Consider the following 27,474-nt stretch of genomic DNA (forward strand, 5'->3'; position numbering starts at 1 on the left):
CCAGGCACATCAGGGGAATTCACTCACTAAAATAAGGATTTGCTACATATTATGCCAACTAAGGCTGCAGAACTTCCTCACCCAAGATAGCACATTTTTACTTCAACTCCAGTGCTGTTCACAGAATTGGAAGCCTTTCTTACACAGCCCTCACTTCTGATGGTGGGACACAGAAAAAGCTGCTCCGGCTTTCACAGCTGAACTTACCCTAAACTGACACATCTGAAAATGCACATTTTCATTTGTTAGCTGGGCAAATAGATGTTGATTAGAAAGACAAATTTTCACCATGCCCATCAGGGTAACTTTTCAGCATATAACTGACCTTTAAATATCAGTGTGGAGATGCCAGGACATTTGAAGATCTTGCCACAAAACACCTCAGAGAACAGGCTGTGCAGCATATTTCGTGTCTTTTTGGGCTATCCAAACATTTCACAACATGAAAAAGCGTGGTTCCTTGCAGCAATGTCACTGATGAAATGCACAATATTTTTACAGGTGAATATTTACTTTGGGGCCAGAAGGGTATCTATGCTTACAGAGTGCACTGCATCTCAGAGATATTATTCTTCATGTCTCTTGCCAAGTCCTGTTCCATCTCGGCTTTGGCTTTCCTGACCTCATCACTACACATATGAACTCTATCCCTCTACTTTCCCCAAGTCACCTGTCACTGTTTCCAGTGGCTGTGCATTTCTTTCTCATTCCTCAGTTTAAGAAGCAGATCCTTGCTCAGCCCTGCCGGTCTCTGGCCTATCTTGCTTGATTTCCTGCACACTGGGATAGAGAGCTCTTGCACTGTAAGAAAAGGGGCCTTAAGGAGCTGCCAGCTCTGTCCTTAAAGACAGTTTCTCAATGGATCTCATTCACCAATTCCTTAAACAGCTGGAAGTTAGCTCTTGCATAGTTCAGGATCTTGACTTTGCTCCTTGCCAGGCTCACGCTCCTTGAGATCACAGATGTTAAGATCTGTGCCTGAAGCATTCTGAGAGGCCCTGAGAGTGAAGAAAAGGAAAAACAAAGAAGGAAACATTTTGTGACCTCATTTGAGCCCTGGGAAATATGGAAATGTGTGGGACAGGGGCATGATGCTCTTGGAGGAGCAGAGGCCAGGGAATGTAAGACAGCTCTCTTCCTGGTCAAAGAACTGGTGCAAAAATGCTTCATGGAGGTGGATCACACCTTTGATGTTGGGAGCAGATTACAGAGCCATGTCACACCAGTTCCCAAGATTCCTAGACAGGAAAGCTGGTCACACACACTAGAAGACTCTCCACAATGTACCGGCAGCATGCAGCTCTCTATACCAAAATCTCCCTTGTCCTTTAATTAATCCCCTTGCCTTTGTTCTGTTTGCATAGCATAAAAGCACTACACTTTCCAGGGGCAAAAAAAAAAAAAAAGTTTTGTCTAATATTTGTAATTTTAAAGCTGAATTTCACATTTTTTTTAGTGCGTCAGCATTATCAAACTTGTGGTCCAATGTATAAAATCGACCATGAGAAAAGTCTAAGCTTTTGGAATGATGCTGCAGGCAGGGAGAGAAGCCCCACAGGCCAGCACTCAGGTACTCAAACTGGTTATGCACAAGTTCCATGGTTTTACACATTCATGAGTGTACTCAGGCACTCTAAAACAAAACCTCACCAAGCAATGAGAGCCTCCCCCTCTTCTCCACTCCCTGCCTCCCAACACAGAGCCCTGCAGGGAAATGTGCTGTGCTACTGCTGATGTTTCCCCCAAGCAGACTTGCATCCCTGGCAGTATTAAAAATTAATAAAGGAGTACAGAGTGCATTAACAAGTGCTGACATATTTCCCACAGTTAATTGACATCCACCATTTTATTTAAAATTAACAAAAGCTTGCCAAGCATGCAGAACTTGTACATCATAGCAAAGGAGATGTCCCACACAGCTCATCAGGTCATGTCACCTTATCATTGATACCATGTACCATACATCATGACAAATATTCCTAGTATTATGTGAGGCCTGTATCCAAGCATCAGTGTAGGAGCGCTGTCTGACACACGCTCTAGAAATTGCTGCTCTAATGAATGCATGATACAGGCTGCTAAGACAGCCTTGTAGCATCTAAACCTTGTAGCTGTTCTCTAGCTGAGGTGAGTCCCTCACTCTTCCTTCTGCAACAAGGGGACAGATTGGCCTTAGCTCATGAAGCCTAACTGGTGGTGACGGGGAGCTGTGCTGCACTGCTGACCTGTTGCTGCTCCAGCAGTCATTAAATGGACTTTTCTGTGGTCCAGGTGTCCCACCAACATCTTATGGATCCACACATAGAGAGTGCAGGCAGAACCTTCTAGAAACCATGGAAGAAACCCTGGCACTGCTAATGACACTCTTAAGTGGGTTGGGAGTCCTCTTTTTTTCAGCAGTGGAGGCAGAGGACAATCTAGAGAATTGCATACACTATAAAGCCAAGAGCTCTGTAAGCTTCTCACAAGGTCTGAAGTAGAGCAGACAACTTCTAGATGAAGTTTTAGTGAAAGGCTACAGGGCTTGAGGTACTACCTGAGGCATAGCCTGAGATGGGACTGGCTTAGGTGAGCAGGAGTGATCTTGAACTTGCATGAGCTGCCCCATAGAGGCCAGGGCTGCACCAAGTTACCCTGACTGCATTTGTTAAGTGAAAGCCTTGGCTCAGGGATAACAACAGCAAGGACTGTGCTGCCAGGCAAGCCAGTTAAATTAGGGACCCTTATAAGGTGACGCTAACAACACTACAAGACCTGGGGACTTCCACACGCTGCCCTGAGGACAGGTTTCTGGATGGTGATGGCTGTCTGCTTTTGAGTAGGCTGATGCAGTGGCTCTCAGGTGAACTGCCTGTGGAAAAGTGCCTTTTCTCATCTTGGAGCAGGTGCTGTGGGCCAGTGATGGCCCTCAGCATACTTCTCTCCACCTCCCAAGCTCTTGATGAGGACATAAGACATCTGAAATGCAGTTCTTCCAGAAAAGCACCGTATTGAGCTCTTTCTGCTCTTCCTCTGCATCCTTGTTCTTCTGGCACTGCTGCCAGTGAGGAAGACAAAGCTGGGAAAATGTCAGTCAAAATTGCATGGCAGAGTTGTGCCTGGTGCAAAACTTGCAGCTATTTGACACTGGTATGCCAAATAGCCCAACACTAATGGCCACCTATGCCCAGTTACCAGTCCAATTACATTGGGGACAGTTGGTTTATTCATAATGGTTTGTTGGGAACTTGAACAACGATAATACCCAAAAGGTGAATCACAGGGATTTGATGATGTGAACATCCATGTGGAAATCTGTGACTTCTGGCTATGCTCTGTCACCTGCCCCACTGGGTGCCAGGGGAGCCAGCACACAGCCCAGCAACTCCAGCAGGTGTCATGGTGTCCAGCTCACTGGATGTCTGGAGCAACTCTTCTCTCTCCAAGCAGAAACAATGACTGGGGAAGTAAAAACCATGTGTTCATTTGGAGATTGCTTCTGCATACTAGTTTATATGAAACAATTACATTGCAACACCACACATTTCAAAGCAAACTTCTTTGTGTATCCAGCTCTGAAAAGAGAATAGAGGTTCTCCTCACATCTCAGCTGAGAATTGGACCTGCACTTCTGAGAGAGCTACCAACTCTTTTCATTTAGGCTGTGGTGAATTGGCTCCTTGAAAAAGGTACAAAGCCTCACTTTGATTTTCAGTTTCTAGTCTCTACACAGGGGCTGAATCAAAGTAACTTAAACTGTGGCTTTGATTCACGTTTCCAGAGCTGGCTTAAGATGTAGAGTCATAGGCTCCCTGCTATTTGTTGTCATCTGCTTGCTGAAGATTCACACCTGCCTGGCAGAGCTGGTGGACCTGGGTGTGTCTGTGTGCATCTCTGGGCTTTGATGTTCACAGCTTCCCAAGACAATATTGAAACACAAGCATTTCTGATCAGGAATAATGGTGAGCACTGACAAATTAACATATGCCTTAAAATGCTCCCATTCTGTTCTCCAGGATAGCATGCTCAGTATTATGGTTTAGCAGTGTTTACACATACCCTGATCCAGTTGTTTACATCATACTTGGTAATTACCTTCACAGGGCTATTTGGTTGTTTCTAGGGATGATGTAATCTTTGCTTGTACTGCTTGCCCACATAGTTTGCTGTATCGAAGGGCCTTGGAGTACTTCCTCCAGTAATTTTATTTCACTGGCTCTTTAGAAAAAGCCATAGCTATTTTCTCATCTAGCTGTGCCCAGAACTTCTGTCGCAGGGAAGAATAGGAGGACAACCAACTTCCTGCCATTAACATTGTACAACTGGAGCTGAGACAGATTAATTCAATCTATATTTGTTATAAAAGAGGTTGTATCTTCAGCTGTGCTTATGCATTACTTAGTCTGAAAAAATTAGGGGACAAAGGTTTAAACAAACCTTTAGGGTCCTCTTCAGCTATCTTATTTCTCAGAGGTCCCAGGGGCTTTCATTGTAGCTAGCCCATGCGTAATGTCTCATCAGTTTAACCAAAGATCTCAGGTTAGCCTGGGATGGATAAACTGGTGTGTTTTGAAGCATGAATGCGTCCCATCACACTCCTCCAGGGAATATGGGTGCAAGTGGGGTCATATAGGGTCCCTTGTGCATGATCTGGGTGGTAGAAGTGTCCTAGGCAGGGACAGTACAGGTTTGGTTCGAATCTGTTGCCTGGATAGGGGACAGGAGGAAGATGCAAGTATTTGACAATGGCCTGTCTCTGCCAGAGGGGTTCATAGTTTGAGGCACTGTTGAGAAGTAAGTGGGTTACTGGAAAGGGTCTAGGGCAACATTTTTTCCCAGTTCTGTCCTATGCTTGCTAGATGACCTTGCTAGATGCTTGATGGTGTAGTGTCTATGCAATGAGTGTAAAACTATCTGCCTCCAAAACCCTATCCCAGTGGGATGTGATATCTAAGTCCTCACTTTGCTTCTCCTGCCTGAATCTTGATTTCTTTTCTATAATGGATAAAAAATTATGGGATGAGACAGAGAGCGTTCCCTTCCTCTCCAGCTATCCCGCAGCCATGTGGCTTGGACATAATTCTGGGTCATGGGAGAGATTTGAACTCCCTGGGTCTGTGGAAGCAGCTGTGCTGACTGACAAAGGCTGACAACCCTCACTGCTGCAATCAAGGAGTCCTGTCCTCAGGTGTTTACTCAGTGCTTGTGCTGGTTGTCACCATCCTGCAATGAGCTGGCAGAAACCAACCTCCTTGTGCCCCAGTTCCTCCAGGGCAAAAGTCCAGTCCTCCCACAAGTGGCTGATGAAGGCAGGTGTGTGGTTGCTTAGTTTTTGCACAAAACAAGCTGAGATGAGCACCCATGGCAAGGGCCACCAGCTCTGCTGGGAGGGACAGACCTCTGGCAAAGGGATGGGAACAGAGAGCTAGGAACCTGTGAAACCACAACTTGAACTGGCTCTGGGAATGCAAATCAAAGCCATGATATAAGTTAAATAGGTGCAGCATCTGTGTTCAACTGAGCCCTCTAATCTTTGAATTGCCAAAGGCCTTGAGGTACCATTACGTAAGGCAAAGCTTACCAAAGGGCAGGTTGCTGCAGCCTCTTCTTGTCCTCAGCAGCTGTGGAGAGACAGTGTGTGGGTGGCAGGGATGTCTCTGGTTCCCTTTTAAGAGGGGTACTTTCACACAAACTGTAGAGGCAGCTTTCTGATCCTTTTCTTTCATCAAAATGGTACAGAGGAACTTCATGGGAACCAAAAGCTCACCTGGGCTTTTTAAAAAAACTTTTAGAAGGATTAACATAGATTTATGTTTGAGAAAGCAGGCTAATTCCAATCTAAAGTGCAGGACAATTCCCCCCAGTTCCCAGGAGGGTAACATCATAATCCATTATTAGCTGTGCCAGTTACAGTTATTTCCTTCCCACATTTCCTTTCAGGTGTCAGACTAGAGTGCAATTGCTTTTCTTCCTAAGAGCACTATTTTTAAATCTAAAGAATTGGATGTTATTAATATAGTAGGTGTTGTACTGTGCAGCCCATTCTATAATGGGGTGTTTATAGCATCGATGCTCTTACCCAGTCCATTTGTAATCAGAAGTAATAGCACCACTTCACCACTTGCTCTGCTTGAAGATGCTGCAATAAATTCCAATGAGCCATAGCTTGGCTGCAGCTGGTGAGTGATGTAGAAGCTTTGTGCATTTTTACTTCTTTAATGTTTATAGCTCTTTTACATTATATGAATATTGCCAGTCCCAAGGATTCAACTGTCATGAATCAAACCTCAAAAACTAATGAGATTTTACAAAATACGTACATTTGAAGTGTGTTTTATGGGCCTTCAAATGTTTCAACCTTTGTGCTGAAACTCAGTACAAAGCCTGACATGCTGTCAGGCTTCCCTCATTTTCCTGCCATAATCTTGTTTTAAGGAAGGAAAAAGAAAGCTGGGATTAACATATGATCACCAGATTCCAACAGCTGGCCCCTACCAACATCACCTGATATCAGAAACTCAAGATAATATTGTAAGAGCAGTCAGCACAGTCAAACAGATCCTCATAAGTCAGCTAAAACTGTCACCTAGAGCTTATACACCCCGTTTTTCTGTGGAAATAAAAGCTTTCAACTCCAGCTGCTTCCTGCTGTGAACTCCCCACATGTAAGTAGGAAGGAAGGGTTCACTTTGAAGTAGTGGCAACAGAACCCACCGGCCAGCATGGTGTGGGCTGAGCAGGGCAGAGCATATGAATATGCCACCCTTGTCTTGTTGGCAAGGAAAGTTCAGCAGCACAGACCCCCCCAGCCAGCAGCTCAGTGCCGTTGCCTGCTCCACTGATGCAAGTGTCTGCAAGGCCACAGCATGAAGTGGGCAAGGGAATTGATCCAGGTTAAAAATAACCGTGCCTCTCCCTCCCTCTCTCCCCTTCTCCTCCCAATTTTTAAGTGTTACTTCACACCTGGATCGGTTTCCTGCTCCTGCTCGGCAATTGGCAGAGCAGCAGCAGTAGTGTCACAGCAGGTAGATGACACGTCTGAAGGGGTAGTGGGGATGCAGAGCATTCCAAGTGGGAGATATCACTCTAAGTACCCAAGAACTTTCTTAGGACCGATTACAGACCAAAGGGTGCATGTGCACAGGAAATGGAAAGAAATTATTAAAAATCAGAGAAGGGATGATGTGTCATCTCTGGTAGAAGTAAGGAGAAAACTAAAGTTTGAGAATGGTGTTTCCTGGAAGGATAGGCTTGGATTTCTTGCAGTGCTCAGGGAGATATGATGTTGGAGGGCTTTTTAGTAAATAAGGAAGACTGCACCTAAGAAACATCTGTTCCTGGCATCTGTTCCTCTTAAAACTCAAACATAACCCCAAATTTAGTTTGAGACTACACTGAAATGAATGACAATTGTAAATGGATTTGACTCTGTATTTTGCACATTTCTTAGTGCTGAGATGCAGGACTGCTTCTGTTGAGGTTGGTGGCCTTAGGAGCAACTACTCTTAGAACAAACTTAACAAAAGGGTGCTGATGGGGAAGAAGTATGGGAGGGGGTGGCAGCATCCACTTCTGTCCTTGCTCAAGTAGTGTCCCTGCCTTAGTCCCAGTGGTCACTAGTTTCTCTCTGATGCCTCTAGAGCTCCTGAGCCCAACATTTACATGTGTATTTTTCACTCTTTTTCTAAACTACCAAGGGCAGTTGTCCTTGCTTTACACTGCATTTCTCCTAACTCTGTTCTCTGTCATCTCCCCATGCAAGTGTCCTCAACTGATATGTTTTTCCACTCCTATTGCACTCATCTTCTTTCTTTTTATTCCTTCTTTATCCCCATTTCCTTAGTTTTCTTATGGGGATAATGATTATCTTTCCCCTCCCTTTTCTTTCTACTCTGATGAGCCTCTTCTGACTAAAAAACTGGATTTCTAAACAAAACATAACCAAGCAGGAAAGTCAAGATTAACAATTCTGCTACAAGTATATTTTTCTGGGTGAGATCTATAGGGATGTGCAAGAGCTCTCATCATTACCTCGGTATACATTTGTAAGACAGAGTATTACTTTCCCCAGACTCCATCTCCTTTATCTTTTAAAAGTGTTCCCTTGTGACAGAGATTACATTACTTTATCAGTTTGCACAATTTCTAGAACAGCTGATCACTCCTGAAATATAAATGCCGTATAATCATCAAAATAATACATAAAGTGCTCATTGCCTGCAATCTCAGGATGTCTGGAGTTGTGCACTTCATAAGCATCTCTCTCTGATCGCCCACTTAGGTAGCTCTAAGGAACTTGGAGCATCCTCCAGAGATGACAAGGTGCTCTTACCCTCACACTACACATGGGCAAGAGTGATGTGCCACAGGACACATCACATGTCCCTACGGACGTGAGAACCAGTATCTGCTGAACCCTTCTGCTATGTTTTGATCTTTGGTCTCCTTCTCTCCACATGGTGATGGGAAGCAGGATGTAACTTCAGTGGAAGCAAAGCCTCCAAGAGCCAAATGACTTTAGGAGTCCCCTTGAAGGCAGCCATGGCACCTGGTGGACTATAAAGGGGGGGAAAGAGAAGGGAATAATATGAAGTCCACCTCTGTTTGCAGACATCCTTTATTTCTTTTTTAAATAATGCTATGAGCCAGTGTTTTCCAAGGGGGAATATGGAGGAAATCACCATCTCCACATGGACTCATGTAAGGAAGCAGCTGGTCCCTGATACTTATTGCTGTACATCAGCTTGGAAACTTTGGTTGAAACACTGCACAAAACTTCATTTCTCTGGTTATTTTCATCCTCCCTCATTTTGTTCAATTAAGTAATTGATGCTTCAAGTTAAAAAAAATAAAAATCCTGTGGGAGTTCATCTCACCCAGGACAGGGAGCGCTGGAGCTCAACTGGAGGTAAGATTGAGGTACTGTTGGGCACAGGTTTATTCCTGTTCTTATTTTAGCTGAACCAGTTCACCCACCCTGACAAATAGGTGATAAGGCAGTGTGTTTATAACAAATATCCCGTATGGCACAGCTGCACTATGGATTAGGTAACATCCATGACTCACTGCAGAGTTATTGGGACACTTCATTCCTTCCTTTGCCAGACTTCACCAGGCACGCACTAATCAAGCCTCACAGCTTTTCTGTTAGGTTAGGTGTAATTGTAGGCTTTTTTCAGACATAGGGACTGAGAATCAAATCTTCCTACCAGAGACACCAAGTTGTTTCCTCTGTTTTTTTTTCTGGGGTTGCTTGAAGCTCCTTTCAAAGAGCCAAATCCTCACAGGCTCATGCAGGAATTATCATCTGGTATTGCCACACCTAGGGAGTTCCTGGCCAAAACTTTGATATTTGCACTGGATACTGGGCACCTAGACCCAAAATAAATCAAAAATAAATAAGGTTTTAGTAATCCTACTGTAAACATGAGCTACAGACTTAAGGGCCCCAGGTGTTGAACCTCCTTCAGTGGATTTTGAGAATTATTCTCCATTTTTGTTTAATGCAAGACGGTTTTTAATGGATGTACTGACCTATCCAGATGATCAGATCCATGGTAGCTTTTAGGGGATGCAACATGGGACTTTCTCTGCACAACTGCTAAAGCAACACAAGCATGGGGAAGAAGAGGACTGGATGCTCTCTTTCAGTGAACATGTCCCAGGCATCCAGTGCTTTTTTTCCCAGCCTGTGTTCTCAGCTGAGTCAGGAGGCTCTATCAGCCATGGATTTCTTTTTCCACTCCTATGATTCATATTGAAGGAGCTCACTTTCATATTATTTTACATCATCCTTAGGCACAACAGAGACAAAGGCTCCTGTAGAATATCAATAATCATATAAAGCTGGTGAATAAGCCAGGAAATAGGAAAAAAATCTATGGCTTGCTACCCAAATGGCCCTCAGAACCTACTCCAAATGCCCTCAGATGGGACCTTCATAGACAACATCAAAATTCAGGTGAGTTTTTTACTCTAAATGCAATACCATTGAAATCATGTGGAAAAAAAGTGCTCATTGATTTCACTGTCACTGAGGTTTAGTGTTGCAATAGGGGGACTAATTGTTGTTCACTGAAGCCAATGGAAAGAACTGTAATAATCTGAGCCCATGATTTGGCTTCTGGTGTCAGTACTGCTTTGGACTGGCTAAAGCAGTTGCTGCTTACCCTGTCCCCATCAGCTGATCACTTGTGCCTTCCTACAGCCTCCTGTGTTGCACCAGCCCCACTGTTTGTGTAACCACGCAGTAAAACACCTTAGAAAATAACCCATCATAGTGATGTTCCCAGCACAGCTCGCCACCTGGCTGCACAAACAGCTGTGCCAGCCCAATAGACAGGTGGCACAGGGTGCAGGATGAGGAGCGAGAAGCAGCTGCTCAATGCTGCTATCAGTAAAATGCCCCCCTTGGAAGATGTTCCCGGGTTGGTCACGCAAAGGGACTGAGCTGCATCCATGGGCGCTGTCAACAGGGTCTTTGCTTGAGCCATTTCACTTGTGTTGACTCTAGCATTTGGAGGCTTCACCAGGGTAACTAGGCTTACTAACCTGGCAGGAAACTAGACTGTCTGGGAAAGAAAGAGGATAGTTTTCTACCGGGCTGTTAGATGGCTTAGTTGTCTTGTATGATCTCAATGTATGATCATATCTTTGATCCTTTTTACTTATACAAGCATACATGGTCGTATGCATAGCTCTGCCTATGCTTAATGGAAACAATCCATGTTTACAATGGAAATACCAGAGAGCACAAGTCAAAAATGTGGTGACTAATTATATTCCTTCAGCATTACTGTACTGGTATTTTGTTTATTGAACTCTTCTATTCCAGTTCAAGATTCAACACACAGGCTCATTCCCCGGCCTTTTCCAGGACATCTGCCTTGTGGAGGACTTCTGCAGAGATGGTTTTGTACATCCTCCACTTGTTAATCTGAAGCTTTTATTGAGATGAACATTCCCATCCCATGCAACACTCTCAGCAGTTTTACTTTCATATAATTCAAAAGCAGAGTAGCCAGGGGTGGGGTTTTTTTCCTAATTTCTCCTTTTAAATTCCAAGTTTCAGGCAGAAAAAATATTTACAGATGTGTTATATAAACTAACGAAAAACAATGTTTAAAATGAAAGTGCTGGCACAACTTTACGGAGAACAGCAGTGGAAATAGCCATATGGTAATAAACAGGCTACTTGATAAAGTTTATTGTTTAACTCCTTGCTTACTTTTAGGAACTTAAGCTTATGTTCTCAAATGCATGAATCCTCTGAGACACGCAGACGTGTTTGGTTAATCACCCAAACCTGAATCTGGGTCTCCCTATAAATACATAGTCTTGGAGTAGCTCGGTGAGTAAGGAGCCCTCTCGAGCAGGGAACGCCTGTATTTCCACAGAACACACAGAACACACCATTAAAAAAGCCTCAATTTCTAAGGCAAACAAGAAGAAATTTTGATTTTTAAAAAAAAGGGTAAGAAAATGTCTGGACATTAGCCAGTTTTCCCAATCCATTGAGAAAAACAAAAGAGAGTGAAAGATTTTATACTACTGCAGTGTTGCCTTTCTCATGCATAGCTGTGATAGTTTCCTAGCCTGTAATTGTAATGGCATGATGAGATATTTATAACATGCTAGGAAAAATGTTTACTTTTTAAAGACCATCACAGTAGCATAATAACAAGCCTTGAAATCTGTCTTTCCTATAGCCTAAAATCACTTGATGGAAATGATTTTTATGTGTTGGCTGTTGGTGTGCATATTAAAGCCATTTCTAAGGAAAAGCTGTAAAATATACACCCATACACTGCACTCTGCACACATGACTGCACAAGCAGATTAGGCCACATGGCAGTAAAAGTGCCCCTGCCTGGTCGAACAAGAGCTTCTGCAGTTGTTGCCGCAAGTGAAGCCACCGTGGTACCAGAGTAAGGGTGGGAACAGCACGAGTGCAGATAAGCCTTTACAGTAAATCAGCTATAACATGGCTTGGCTCCAGGCCCGCATAATAACTAACCAGTTTTATGTTAATTATTTGCTATCCTACATATAGCAATAGTTACAAGCCAGTACTAAGCATGAATGACTGCAGTGTGTAGCTGGCTTTCATAAAGTCTTTACTTTTTTGGCATACTGCATCACTTTCTAACTGACAGTTGTGAATGATTCAGTTTATTCCTTTTGCTTGTGCTTCTTTCTTGCAGTGTCTCATGAAGTAATGTTTTAAAGTGTGTTTATAAGGATAAACAGAGGCACTCCTACATTTGGATATTTGACTCCACAGTTCCTGTGTGTTATATAGTAATTCACCCTTACACGCCAACTGCAAAACAGTCATACTTTCCCAAAGTGCCCCAGTAAATCTGCTCTAGTTAGAATATATTCCTGCATCTGGAATGTAATTACCAAGAAGATGGGCTGCAAAACCACAGAGTCCCTCTCTACCCTCTTCCATCCATCCTGACCACAAGTCTCCAGTCCCCAAATCACAATGCAACATTCCATCGGGGAAGCTAACCCAGCTCTTTCTGGGAGTGATTGAGCTGGTCCAGCTTTGAAAAGACAGCACATTATTTCCCCCAGGGTTACTTTTTTAAGCTTGCACACCAAAGGGGCAGCCTGCCTCATGACTGGAAGGGACAGAGAAAAATGTCAAGGAAACAAATACCTATAATTACTAGTGCCTTGACAATTCCCCTAGTGGAGTCATAGTCTGAGACCTGTCTCCATCACAGAAAGATCACAGTAGGAACCTATGCACTCACTCCCTACACAATTCCACCCAGGGACTCTGTCCCCTTCAAAATTTCAAACACAGAATTCCTTTATAGACACTTAAATGCATAAACTTCCCTTAAGTGCTCGTAGAAGTGTTGCTCTAGGTCTTACCAGCTTGGTGTCCACTGGTAAGGATTTTGATTCTCCATCATGACTTATCTACTCCTTCAGGGCTGGTGTACACTTTGAAGAGTTACTAGCATAGTTCTACGCTACCTGTGTGTTGTGGAGTGATAGTTGACAACTTTACAGCAGTGCCTACTGTTAATTGAGAACCAAGGCTCAAAAGGAGCCACGTATGTTGTGGTAGAAGCAGAGTCTCCAGCAAAGCAGGAACAGAATGAGACTTTGGAGAAATTATTCTACAATCAAACTCTGATGTTGCAGAAATATAAGGGCAATGCTGAATGCTCCAAGCTCTCGCAGGTTTCAGTGGCAGAGCAGCTCTCAGGTTCTGAAAATGAAAATGGTGCACAAATGGCAGCAGCTGGCCACTGAGGCACCCCAAATACACTTGGAGAATTGCTGCGTCCTGACTCCACCAGCCAAACTCATGAACCCTAAAACTATGTACCAGAGCCTTTCAGCAAACTACATCACAAGAAGGAACAGGACAGAGAACTGAGCATGTGTTGTGCTGTGGAAAGGGCAGTGCCAAGATCTAGAACTTGTATTACACTACAAAGGAAATGAAGACTTCCTAAAAAAAAATAGGAAGAGCGTTAGGAAAGACCCCAGTTCTTGCAGCCCTCATTTTTCTGAATGTTTTTATTTATTCTATTTACAGCTTCTAGTTTTTGAGTGAGTCCAGCTATGTTTCACCTTAGAGCTTCACAGCTCTCAAATGCTGAAGCCAGGTGCTGGCTGCTGCCCAGCTGGCCTCTGCCCTAGTTACGCTCCGTAACGCAGCGAGGGCTGTAGTATCAGTCCTTTCCAGGGCTAAACCATGTCACGGACTTTTGATCATTAAAGGAAATGAACTTGAGATGACATTAAAAACAGTAAATAAGACTTGTGTACAAGGACATCAAGATTACAAAGCAGCAGTCTCAAAGGTTGGAAAACACAGTGTGCAGAGCTGCTGATTCAGTGGTGTTCTTTGGCAGGAGTTTAAATGACAGCAAGATGTGTGAGGCAACAAAGAATAAAATCCTGAGTATTTGGCTTTCAAGGAAATTTGCAAAAAACAGTCTCAACAGCCAAGATTTACATGTGTCTTCTGAGAAAGAATTACTTTTATATGAGAAAGTAATCATCCCCTGCACTGCTGAGCTAATGATGTATAAAATAACTCTGACAAGCCCAAGTCCCACAGAGACACTAGACAGCAGAGGAGAAAAGAGGGAATCCAAACAAACTACTGGTGACCAGAAAACAACTAGAAGCAGATCACTAGCAATAAATCATAACATGACATTGAAGCTGGGCTCATCTTACAAAGAGCAAAGAGGAGAGAGAGAATTGCTAAGGGCAGATGGCAGTGCCTTTCCTGGTGATATAAACACAGATGAATGCGTATCATTTCTGAGTACTGTATATAGCCCTGCCTATCTCAACTGCATAAATAACTGGAAAGAACTTTAACACATTTCTAGGGATTGAGTTTTAATTGTTCTGTGGTTTACAACCATTAGTTGCATCTAATTCTATTTAACTGGCTATAGTTTCAAATATTCCACATTACAGAAACTATGAAGTTCAACTGGAAGTGTTTTACCTGCCAAGATCTGAATTTCCTGCAGTAGCTGATGGCAAAACAAACCTACTGTAGTGTAACAGGAGGTTACGTCCTTTACAGGGTTATATTTAATCTCTTCTGATGCTTATCTGAGTTGTAGCTGAGTACAAGGAAAAACAGATTCTACATTCAAATTGTTTTAAGTATGAATAGTAATGGCAACAACCATAACCATAATGCACAACTCTTGCATCTGCCTGTCCAAGGAACCAAGGAATTTTTTATATTTTACATGTAGTTCACCCTTTATTCAAATATTTTTCACAAAAGTTCTGTGGGAAATTCCTTGAAAATCACGAAATGGGCCTCTTTATAAGGAGTACTAGAAGAAATGTAAGCCTGATCCTACTGAAGATATGATCACATACATAAAATGAACAAGTTAAAACTGCAGTACATATTCTTTCTCTAATAGAATTTGCTTACAATACCTTTTGGAATATCTATAGCAATAGATAAAAAAAATTTCAGACAGTAGGGTGTCTTGCCAGAAAAGGGTGTCCACATCATTACACATGACTAAAGCTTTCATTTTTCTATACTATTTATGGGCACATTTGTTTGTAAACTTTTTAAAATGTTCTTTCTACTTCTTGAGATTTACTTACACCATTTCATACTTATTCTGTAGAACAAAGCTGACATCTCCAGATGGCAAATATAAACATCAAAAGATGGACTGCCACTCAAAAACACGTGGGAAACATTTGCCAAAGCTAAATACAGTCTTAAAGAATTTCAATATTAGTGTAAGAGTTCTTCTGAATATGCCATTAATAGTGGTGCAATAGATCTAGTGCTGACACATTGGAGGCAGTGAGCTGCATTCAAATACTTTGCTACCCACAAAATGGCACTTATTTCGGGATTGTTCCATACTCAGGAAATCATACAGTAAATCGAAGTTACAAATTACACAAACTGTGTTATAAAAAGCAGCACAGAGTAAATGACATACAAGAAACATGCACATGTGAATGGTTGAGGAAGAGAATATGGGATTCACCCTTTTTGCTGAATAAATATTTGAGAGTTTAACAGTTCTTCAGCACTTCTTTATATGTAATCAGATAACTGCAACTACAAATTCACCTTGAGGACTGACATTTTTACATTGCAATGGCTTCTTTGTTGCTGCAAACAGAAATAAATACACAATAAATCAGTTCAGAGAGGAAATGCTTTCCACCATACTTGCCTTTGCCTTATTGTAAGAAACTATGTGCATGAAGTTCTTAGTAATTTTTTTCTACCAGCAGTATCAGCCTGCTTTACATATTGGCAGGGGTGGAAGGGGATCCTGCTAAAATCCCTTATGCATTTTGTCATGACTGGAGTAAGAGAAGGCATTCGTTGTGAGCTAGGCAATTCGAAGAGCTAAGGATGAAAGAGTTCACTCAAAATAGCAGACAATTAGTTTGAACTTTGCCACACTCTCCAAGCAAAATACATTTAAAGTAAAATATTCTACAATGTTTTCTCAGACAGAGGAGTCCAAAAGCCTCACTCATGCCTTTCACCAGCCTCAACAGAGATAGCTCTCTATGACGACAGGTCCTTGCCTCTGACACCAGTTCTGCAAGTCACATGGTTGCATAAGAATCACGCTTCTTTTGGAGACTTGATCACTTGTAGACTCCAAGTGGAACACTGAGACTGCCTCTGAAGACCACACCTTCAGGCACTTTGGTCCAAGTCTAAATATAGGCACTCTTAAGGTGTTTTTTTTCCCAACATGATCTATGGTTTATTGCCAGCATAGAAGAAATTGGATTTCTTTTTATACCTAAATCATGGTAAAAGCAATGTGTAACATGAGCTAATGAATCTATATTGAGCAGATTTGCATAGCTTGATTCTGCAAAGGAGATCTGTGGCACCAGTAACAATACTGCAGTTGTACTAGTGTCCTCTCTGCAACACCTGTCTACTCTGTGAGACCGACTGATATGTGTTAATTTGTTCCCCCAGAAGACCATTTTCTGTGGAGAAAATGGAATCCACTACTTTAGCTGCCACATAGAGCATTTTCCTTAATTAGAAAGCACAGAGGAATTGCAGGTTCTGATGAGTTTTAGGAACACGATCCACAGAGATCCTCCAACTGTAGTTTTATGAGACACTGGCTCCATCAACCACGATGGTTAAATTTCCTGCCCTGTGACCTCCAGCTACTCACTCCTGGTGTTACACCACAGCTCATCACCCCTGCTGTTGCATCAGAAGTTATGTACATTGAGCCACAGCCCAATTTATAGTCTAGCCCTATGGAGGATGATTTCATGGACCCACCTGAGGAGGCTGTGAACTTCAGCACAAAGGCAGGAGCAGTCAGCTGGAGCAGAGCAGACACTGTTTCAAAGAACTGCACTGTCAAAGTCAGCTTATTGGGGAAACTTCACCTGCAGGTTTGGGATTCAGTTAAGCCAAATTTATAACTGAAAGAAGTCCCACTCCCTCTCCTGTCTACCAGCCATGCTTTCTGCAAGCTCTTTCCTAGGGATGTACATCAAACCATAAATAAGCCAGTGCAGAAAGCTAAACTGATATAAAACTCATTGCTTTTTTGCAGGTCCAGTTTTCTCCTGTCTGAATCTTCTGATCTGACTGCCTGTGGCTCCAAAGAGCACCAGGAACAGCACAAGGATGTGTCAGAAACACAGGAGGGGGAGCTTTCAAGGGCAACTTGGCATTAGGTTTGCTTAGTCAGGTTTGGTCATTATCAAATGGCATCTCCATGATGAGGTGCCATCCAGGCTACCCACAAGTTACACAAGTCACCTTACAACACCCCCATGAAAGCTGGGATACCTCAGCACAGGAAACATTCATGTGGTCACTCCCTTCTGCTTGTCATTGTCAAGGGGTTTCTTATTGAGCAATGCAGCTGACTTCCTCTTTTGGTATCTTAGCAGAACCTTTTCTTTTGGGATTTTGGCACTGCACCATTATTTCAGAATTGTTTTATGAAGGAAAAGGAATTTAGATTCACATGCTCTTCAAGAAATTCCTTCAGTTTGATATCCTACCTACTCCAGTTGTAGAGGCTTCTATGAGAACAGCACCGAGAATGAATGATGGCAGCAGTGATAATGAGTGCATATGGGAATCCCAGGAAAACTTTAATCATCATCATTAACATTTTATTTTCTGCAATGCAATCCCTACTCTGATGTACTACAGTTTGCTGTAGCAGACTGCAATGCCCAGTGCTGATAAGAATCTGCATAAATATGAAGAGTAGGCAAGCCATGAGGAAGAAAGTAATCACAAAGCTGGAACTGCCATGGGAGTTTTCCCTTCTGATTTTTCTTCTGCTGTGTGGGTGTCTTTCAGGTCCAATATGATTTTGAAGTAGAGGAAAGGTAGTGTCAAACATAGAGACAGATGATATCTAGTTTCCCTGGCTCCTGGCTTGGTTGCTCATTTATAAATTTGTGTCTTCACAAACCATGTTGCAACTTCTGGTTTTAGCACTGTTTTGCCCAATTAACTATCTTATTCGATCGAACGTTAAATGAAAGTAGTAAAACATACCAGGCTGCAACAACAACGAATTTTGGTATATATGGTGGAAAGTTTTTCTCTTGCAGCTTGACACTCAGGAAGAAACACAAACTTAAAGTAGGGACCATTTGAAAATGGATCATACAGGTAAATTTGTGAAAACAGTAAAGGAGGGAATTTCTGAAGTATATGAACTCATAATGCCAATGGTACATAATCTAAGTGATGACTTCCCAGCTGAAGATGGTGACCTAATGTCACCATATATTTTATAAGAAGGTTATAATGAAAGTTAGTAATATTAAGTTCTTTATAAAATGGTTCATTAACTGAAAAGAGATGGTTCTTCCTTGGACAAATTGCCTTAGTAATATTGGCCTTTGGGGTCCTGTCTTCATTGCTAAAATAGAATTGTGCCAGCAGAACTACTTTGTACAGTTTAAAATCAATTTTGCAATCAAGGGTTCTGTTTATAAGCTCTTTGGGCTCAATTTCACTGCAAAGTTAACCTGAGTTGTAACTTATTACGGCTATAGCTGGTTTCCTTTCTACATAAAAAATATGAACCCCAAGCCTGTGGTTGCTTTTGATTTGAGGCAGTGAGTTTAACAGAAAGATAGAGGCTGATATTGAAGTATCTATCTTGTCAGATACCATTTTTGCACCATTTGAATGATGTTAGTCTTTCAATGCCTTCTCATTCCTCCTTCTTTATTGCCAGCGCGCTCCTGCTCACGCTTGCAAAAGAATGAATAGCACAGCCAGTTCGTGGTACTGCTAAGAACCATTAAGGTTTGCAGAAATCTTGGTCCCTGGTTTTATGTGAAGTTTTCTATTGGTAAAACCCACTTTCAGTGTTCCTGTCCCATCATCCTTCCTCAGCTCTGCCCTTCTCTGCCCCAGCATTGCTCATTTCTGCTGATCCAACGTTTTTTAGAGGCCTGAAAAAGATACGCTTTCAAAGAACAGTTCAGCGGCTCCTAGCGTGGCATAATACATCTCCTAGCACAACAATGAGGGCTCCAACTCAGGCATGGCAGTGGGCATGCCGGGTCAGAAAACTTAAAGCAATATTGTTACTAAACATTCAGCACTATGAAGCTTTGACTACCTTAGGAGACACAAGAGAAGTTATACAGACATGCTCCTGGGGGCAGAAGCTGCAAACAACCTTTCATAAACTAGCAAGTGACTTGAGGAAGCTACTGCAAGAGCACATTGACCACTACTAAATCCCAACAAAATGCAGTCAGTGCTCAGGGGGTATTAGGGAGGCCTAATTGTAATTTTTCTGACAAAGAAACCTGCTTGAATCCCCATGTCTCACCTCTCAAAAATACAGTCTCCTCTTTCAGCAAAAAGGATGTAATGCGGGAATCAAAATGTCCAGTAGCAATGATAGTTGTGTTGTAGCAGTCAGTGTGGGAAAGAGGAAACACAGAGTGAGGCAAAAAAGTTATTGCTATTTGGCTTTTAAGTGTTGAAAAAGTTTCTTCATAATTGGTGGGAATTTTGGTTTGCTGCTCTTAGTTTAAATGATGCTATACAAAAGGAAGAGGAGGGAATTATTCCAAAATGTTGAACGTTTTCAAAGGGAGGAGACCACCTTTATTGATAGCAACAGCGGGAGTCCAATAAGAACAATTCAGATCATGGAAAAAGCAGTGGCTTCCCTAAGACTTTACCTGTAAAGCTTCATCCCACAGATCTCCATTCAACCCAGGCACAGCCCTCCAATCCCAAGTGGGAAGGCAATGCTCTTGCTGAGACTGAGGAAAGAGCTTCTCCCCTCCACTTCCCCACTGCCTGCTTTTCTTGCTTCAAGGGCAACTCAGCCTGCTCCTCTGCAGCTACAGAACTGCCACAAATCGAAGTCTTGCTAAAAAGGAAACTTAAAATTTGGCTTAACTGCATGCATCTAAGTCTGCTCAGAACTACAAGAAATAGTTCTTCAGGTACGTAAACAGCAAGCAGAAACAGAAGGAAAATACTGTCCCATTGATGAACAGGAGAGGTGAACAACAATACTGAAAAGGCAGGGGTTCTCAACGCTTCCTTCACCTCTGTCTGCACCAGCACTGCTGGGCCCCTGGCCTTGGGAACAAAAATCCAGGCTAATGGAAATACAAGGGCATAAAGCAGAAGTAATTATCACAGTCTGCTCAGCAGAAAAGTGTAGAAGAGATGTGGACAGGCTGAAGAGGGTTCAGAGAAAAGCCACAAAGATGATGAGGGACTGAGAGGCCTGTCAGTGGAGGAAAGATTGAGAGAACTGGGTTGGTTCAGCCTTGAGAAAAGAAGGTTTAGAGCAGACCTTATCACCGTGTTCCACTATTTAAAGAGTGGCTACAGAGGAGATGGAGATCCCTTTTTATAAAGAGTCACATGGTAAAGACAAGGGGTAATGGGTATAAGTTACTCCTGGGGAGGTTCCAACTGCTTACACAAGGAAAATCTTTCACAATGAGAACAATCAGCCACTGGAATAATCTCCCCAAGGGAAGTGGTGGTTTCCCCAACACTGGACACTTCTGAGATTCAGGTGCCAGCGTGCTGGGCCATCTTGTCTAGACTGTGCTTTTGCCAAGAAAGGTTGGATGAGATGATCCTTGAGGTCAGTCCCTTCCAACCTGTATTCTGTGATTCTATGATTTAAAATGACCAGTTTATGTAGGTGTCCTTGGCTGTGAACTGTGGTGGCTCAGCAAGACCCTGGAGAGAGGAAAATGGAATGAGGCAGAAACATTCTCCATGTCTCTCATTGCAAGCCAGAGACTTTATTTACACAAAAGTCTTGAGAGCCCTACATCAGAAGGAGGTGACATGACCTGTGATAATTACTCTAAATTATGTATAATAACACTGAAGGATATCGCGAAATCTATCACGTTCAACATTATATGCTGAAAGGTTTTGCAACATAAGGGGCTGTTTTTTGTTATCCACTAAGGGTGAATTTAGCTCTAAACAAAATATACAGGAAAATACAGTTGCTAATGTGATGGGAATTATTACTGTGTAATAATTTATGGATCTTGTTTGTCGACTTTGCTATTGGGAAATTCACTATCTAAATATATTGGCTTGATCTAATAAGGGAAAATCAGGCTGACCTAGTAGATATCTGGAAGATAAAATTAGCAGATGGAGTAAGAAAAAAACCCAAAATGTTCAAAATAAGCCACTTCTTCACACTCTGTTCAGTAAGCTGTGGGAGCTGATTCTGCCCCTATACTATGCTCTTGTGAGAACCCAACCTGTACTGCTGCATCCAGCTCTGAGGCCCCCGAAACAAGAGAGATATAGGCATGTGGACAGAGTCCAGAGGAAGGTCACAAAGATGACTGAAGTGCTGGAGCATCTCTCCTACGAAGACAGGTTGAGAGAGTTGCCTTGAAGTACCCAAAGGGGGCCTACAAGAAGGCTGGAGAGGGACTTTTGACAAGGGTATCTAGTGTCAGGACAAGGGGGAATGGCTTCAAACTGAAAGAGGGTAGGTTTAGACCTGATACTAGGAAGAAATTCCTTACTGTGAGGGTGGTGAGGCACTGGCACATGTTGCCCAGAGAAGTTGTGGATGCCTCATCCCTGGATGTGTTCAAGGCCAGGTTGGATGGGGCTTTGAGCAACCTGGTCTAGAGAAAGGTGTCCCTGCCCATGCCAGGGGGGTTGGAACTGGGTGATCTTTAAGGTCCTTTCCAACCCAAACCATTCTATGATTCTATGAAATGTGTTTGGATATTTAGAAGTTAAGGGGGGGGGGGGAAGGACTGCAAGAAGATCAAAAGGACTATTTTAGGTAAAAATGGAAGCAGCATGTGCAGTGGAATCAGGCTGTCATGGCCATAATTTTTTTGAAGTGAAAAAGGAAAGGCATTTCAAGAAGCTAGATCTATCTGTCTTTTTCTGAGGGGCTAAGACGACTTTGGAAAAATGGATATGAGTTTTGTTGGTTTTAAAATCTTTTACCAATCTCTCTCACAGAGAAAAATGGCAGAGATCAAACATCATACTTAGTACCACAAGTGAACATCATAGTGTTGTGCAGAACTAGATTAAGTAGGAAAACTGAGGAATTCATGATGAGATGAGTAAAACCACAAAAAAAAAAAGAGAGCTGTGGTCTGAGAGCAGAAAGAAATGTGAAATGTGACCATATCTATAACCACAGTAGCTGCCCTGAGCCGTTTCTCACCTGAAAGTTCATCATGCTTCTGCGAGGAGCAAATCCAGGGCCTAAATTGCGCAAACACCACAGTTCAGATTCGAAGCAAGAAGGAATTGTCAGATCTCAGGTGGTGTCTGGGTTTTGTTTTTCTTTTTAAGTAATAGTCATCTTTTTCTAATGGCTTAATGTCAAAAGTATGCTTGAAGGAGGAATTTCAATGAAGAAAGCTGGCAGTCCTGCCCAGCTTCCATTGATTCAGTGGAATTGGCTCCAGTCCTTGTGGGACAAGTGCTCCCTTAATTTTAGACAAGTCTACTTCCACAATTAGACAGAAGGCTTTTTTTTTCTTTTTTTTTTTTTCCCTACACGCTGAGTGAGATACATTACTTGTAATCATTATATACTAGTTTATTGATCGTGGCTTTTCAGTATTCACTGTAGATAGGCTTGTTTTAACAGAACTGTCGAGAGACATGTCTGGTTAACAAACAATTACCGACTAAAGGTGTAACAACAAGCACAGGGATTTTGTCACAACATACAGAAATGTGCAGGGAATTTTGACAAAAGGTAAAAGTGATTTTCTCCTGAATCTGATATTTTTCAAGAGATGTTGCCAGAGTCTATTTAATGACATTTTAGGGGTGGTTCAATATTTTGTTTTCATCTCTGCTTCTTATGTTTTAATATTTGAAAAGACCAGATGAATGGAAATTATTCACAGGAATTGCATATATGGAAAATCTATAAGAGCCCACACGACGGATTACACTGGCCCATTGCTTATAATATAAGGTTACTACTACAATGTATTCTGGTTATTAGGAAAGTTGGAAGTGAGTCAATTATTCGAATAAACAAACAAAGACCTGGTTGCCCCGTAGTTTAGCGCATCCCTGAGACGTTTGTAGGCTCCTTTCCCACGCCTGCTGTCTCATTCCTAAACTAGCAGAGGCTGTTGTGCAAGGCAGCCTGGCAACTCCTAATGAACAGGTAGCTCAATGCATTCCTCAGAAGCAATCCCTGCACACTGTCCCACCTCTCCACATTTCAGGCAGGGACAGGGCATCAACTGCATCTTTTGTGTATCAGAGGAGGGAGAAGAAGTTTGGCAGCTTAAGGAAAGAAAAGGATCAGCTTATCAGGCCAAAGGAATGTTCCTGTGGTCCCTCCAAAGGGGCCATGTGTTCTGATTGCACGGAACACAGCAGTTTGGTGTGTCAGACACTAGAAGAAGGTGAAAAGGGAGAAGGTGTTAGCCTTTAGCTTTCCCCAAAAGACTGGAAGACAACTTCAGCAAAAAGAAGTAACTCAGCCTCACAACTGACAATGTAGTTCCCAGCCTTACTAGGAAACAGTATCCCTATATGCAAATTCTTAGGTAATTGATTGGGGTAAACAGAAACAATACAAAAAAGATACAAAAGCTAAACATGCGTTGGGACAAAGTATGCATATTTGAATTCCTTAAGAATGAAAGTCTATATTTTTAAAAACAACTAATGTTGCCCTTTTCCATTAAGGCCCATGGCATCCAAAACCATGTAAAGCTGTTGGCCAACAGGTTTATATTTACCCTGGGAGTTAAGCTAAGATTCATGACACTGTTGTTTATTAATTCGCTTGTTTTAATGTCTTTGGCTTTTGCAAGTTATGACACAGTAAATACATTTGTGTCACTTAGCAACCTCAGCTGTTTCTAAAGGAATGTCTTTTGTTCTAGGAAATCCATTATGAATGCGGATTATGAAACAATTATCGGGGAATCTAAGTTTGTCTTATTTGGGTGGTGTTCTGGCTTTTCCCACTTATGCATTTGAAGTGTGCACAGGAAATTAATTTACTCTGCACAAGCATCCTTCATTGACACTATTGTTATGAAGAGAAGCTCTGCATATTTAACAAATATGACAGAAGTTTCTGTAGAAAATAAAAGACATGAGAAACGCCTGAAGAAAGGAAGGACTGGAAAGGACCTTCTAGTCATTCAGTTCAAAGCTGTCTTTCTGTTTTGTAAACAACACTATAAATACTTTACAATTGTGATGCAACACTACATAGTCTCTGTCACGAATTTATCAACTTGATTTATTTCTATACACAAAGCCAAAGCCTGAGATCACAGATCACACAGCTCAAGCAGAGGGGTTAGAAATGTAAACACCTGCACAGATTAAATATTATTTATAATTTGTACATTGATTGGGTTACAGGGTTTCCATAACATATTAGAACATCTGCATGATCCTGAACACATACATGAAGCGGAAGGACTGAGATTACACTGGATTGCAGACTTCAAAGAATTTAAGGGTTTTCCTTCTTTGTCCTTAATAGGTTTAAAGCTCAGAATTCACATACAGTTGTCCACATTGTCAGGATCAGTACAAAAGGTAAGATATATAAATTGACCGTTATATTCTGAAATAAAAATGTATCCTCAGGAAACACTATAAAATTATATCAAAATTTTATAAATGATCACATAATTAATACAGTTAGTGTACTTGTTTATGAAATTCAGATTTTGTTCTCTGCTAGGGATATCTGGAAGACAATTATCACTAAAAATATCTTAAAGACTGTTTTCTAAACATTTGAATGGATAAAGTGAGAATGCAAATGAACAATAATCATATAAAGGAACCAACTCTTGTTTGCAACTGTAATGTCTTGCTTAATAGAGTGACTTGGACAAGAAGTTGCCATGAGAATTTTGGCATTCCCAGAAGTGAAAGAGACAGTACACAGAAATTTATCTGGAAAAAAAAAAAAAAATAGCAGCAATGAGTGAAAGAGACAGGACATAGAAATTTATCTGGAAAAAAAAAAGAATAGCAGCAATGAGTGAGAGAGACAGGACACAGAAATTTATCTTAAAAAAAAAAAATAGCAGCAATGCATATTGTCGAATTTCTGCTGAGAAAAAATGCTGTGAGTGGTCAGAAAAAACTTGTCAACAGTTTTGCAACTCTTTTCATACTCTTATTTTTAAAAGAACTTGCCTCTATCCTTAGTGTTTTGGGCTTTGCGTGGTTTTTTGTTTGGTTGGTTTTTTTTTTTTAATTGCAGTTATTGTGGTAAACTGCTAAAGTAAAAGCAGTGCTGCAGAACTCATCACCGCAGTAGAAGACCAAGTATGATAACCAGGCTGTGATTGTCCTGATCTGCATGAGAATACCTTGCTACAGCTAACTCAGGACTTGGCCAAATAACCTGATGGTTACAACTGGAGAAGCCCCAGTTTCTTCAGGGCTGAGCTGGCAGCCTGTCACTTATGCTCACAAACTCTGCATCAGAGCACCTATGACGGCCACTTTGTTGCAAAACTCACTGTTGAAGTTCTCCTTTCTACAGAGGGGCACCATCAAGCAGCTACCAGTTCATAAACTGCTGTAGTGATTTCTGCTGGGAACATCCAGTGGTGGCTACAGTCAGTTTAGACCTGCCCTTGTCATGGAATGGGGTTTAATCACAGAAAGGTGTCTGTGTGCTGACACACTGAGATCCAGTCCACAGATGCGATTACGATGTAAAATCATACTGAGCCCTTTTTGATGCAGTTTTCCCACATAAGCAAATCTTTGAGGGAGAACTTCAGATCTGACATAGGATATACCGTCTTTCCCCCATTTACGCTTTTCTCTTTCAGTCTTATTGTGAAGAGAGCAGATAGATTACTAAAGTAGTGGCTGAGATTCCAAATTCCTCTAGGAGAACATGATCTGAAATGCCCTTCTTCTGAAGATCTGCAAATCTACAACACTCACTTTGTTGAGGTGGTAAATCTATTAATCCTGATCAGTAGCATTCGGCCATTTTCAGTGTATTTAGTCCTAAAATCCTCAGCAGATGCTCAGTCAATTGTCAATCAATCATCACTAAAATTTTGCATTTAAAAAGATCTGAGGACATCAGAATTCTAATGACTGTGCCCTGAGCTCCCTGTCTGTGGCACTGATCTGCTCTGTACTGCCAGCTTTTCCCAGCACTGCTGTTGGTTAGGGCTGCAATGAAGTGCAATTTGTGATTATCATTTCTGGGCTCATGAAAGCCCCAGGTGTAGATGTAATCACAAGGAGCACTGAGCTTTTGCTGGTATAGCTTATTTTGCTTTTGTGGGAGAAGAAAAGCCTGGAATAAGATGTACTGGTTTATTGCAGTTTTGCTTGTATAGAATGACAGATTACCTACTTAGAAGTGATCTGAATATAGATTTCCCTTGGAGTTGAAGTAGATCCATCCATTGCATCTATGTAGGCCTGCTTTTGTTTCACTTGAATAGATACTGCATAACTAAGGAATAAAAGTGTTTTCTTAAAAATATTTTGCTATGGGGCAACAAAATCTCACTTTTTCCTCATCTGCAGAACAATGCAATCTGAGTTTAAATTGGCAGTTACCAAGAAGGTGCTACAAATAAGAAAGTATTAGTACCTTAAATATATATATATATGAATAAATATTATGCAATTAAGTAGCATGCTTTATGCCCAGCTCATGTAAATCCAGACTGCAAGTGTAATAACGGACTCGGACATGTAGGCTGGAGAGACCAGTAACATGCTAGTGCAGGCACGTTCACTAACACATGCACATATGCACAGGGTCTCTTGCTTTGTACAGCAAGTGAAAGTAGCTTAGGTGAACATGACAAACGGACCAAAGGACATGCCCTCTCCTTTGCCAGCTGCTTACTGATTAATCAAGGGTACAGTGCTGATAGTAGTTATGTGTATGAGTAACTTCCACTTTACTTGGTGCTCCCAGTGGAGCCGACCACATGCCCTGTCACGTGAATGAGTGTGTTCTGGACCATGCCCCCAGAGTTCCGACACCCAGAAAATGTTATTTAAGGCTCATCATAGAAACGTCAGCACCTGCTTGAAGAATATGATGATGGACTCAAGGAAAGGAACGGGACTAGGACAGGGAGAGGCAGGACAGAGCCTTGGTGCAGGTGATGCGGCTGCCAGAAATCCCTACAGAATGCCCGCACAAAGTTGCCTCACGTCTGCTAATTCTAGTGATGAAAAATAAGACTCCAAAGTAATTTCTATGCCAACGAATGAATCGCAAAACCAGTGCGCTGCCGGGTGGGGGGACACGGCGGGCATATCAAGCAGGGGGAACGCGACCGCCGACCGCGAGCCAAGCGGTCAGAGCCGAGCGGTGCGGTGCGAACGTGCCGCGACCTCAACGCGGAATCCTGCGGGAGGCTACAATGGGCAACGGGAATCACAGCGCCACGTCCCGCTCCCGCAGATGCCGGTGCGGGACGGTCGCACTCCGCTGGGAAGCGCCG

The 27,474-nt window shown here is 42.2% G+C and overlaps 2 long non-coding RNA genes across 2 annotated transcripts; both read right to left on the bottom strand.

The window, feature by feature from the left end:
- Positions 1–331: 331 nt before the first annotated feature.
- LOC116791519 lies at positions 332–27,474 on the bottom strand. The gene is made up of 3 exons (XR_004358772.1): positions 27,050–27,474; positions 9,046–9,351; positions 332–998 (listed from the first exon to the last, which is right to left on the bottom strand). It is a non-coding gene; the product is annotated as an uncharacterized LOC116791519 (long non-coding RNA).
- Positions 15,540–19,204, bottom strand: LOC116791522. The gene is made up of 3 exons (XR_004358773.1): positions 18,851–19,204; positions 16,787–16,896; positions 15,540–15,628 (listed from the first exon to the last, which is right to left on the bottom strand). It is a non-coding gene; the product is annotated as an uncharacterized LOC116791522 (long non-coding RNA).

The sequence above is a fragment of the Chiroxiphia lanceolata genome, chromosome 1, assembly GCF_009829145.1.
Source record: "Chiroxiphia lanceolata isolate bChiLan1 chromosome 1, bChiLan1.pri, whole genome shotgun sequence".
NCBI classification, from domain to species: Eukaryota; Metazoa; Chordata; class Aves; order Passeriformes; family Pipridae; genus Chiroxiphia; species Chiroxiphia lanceolata.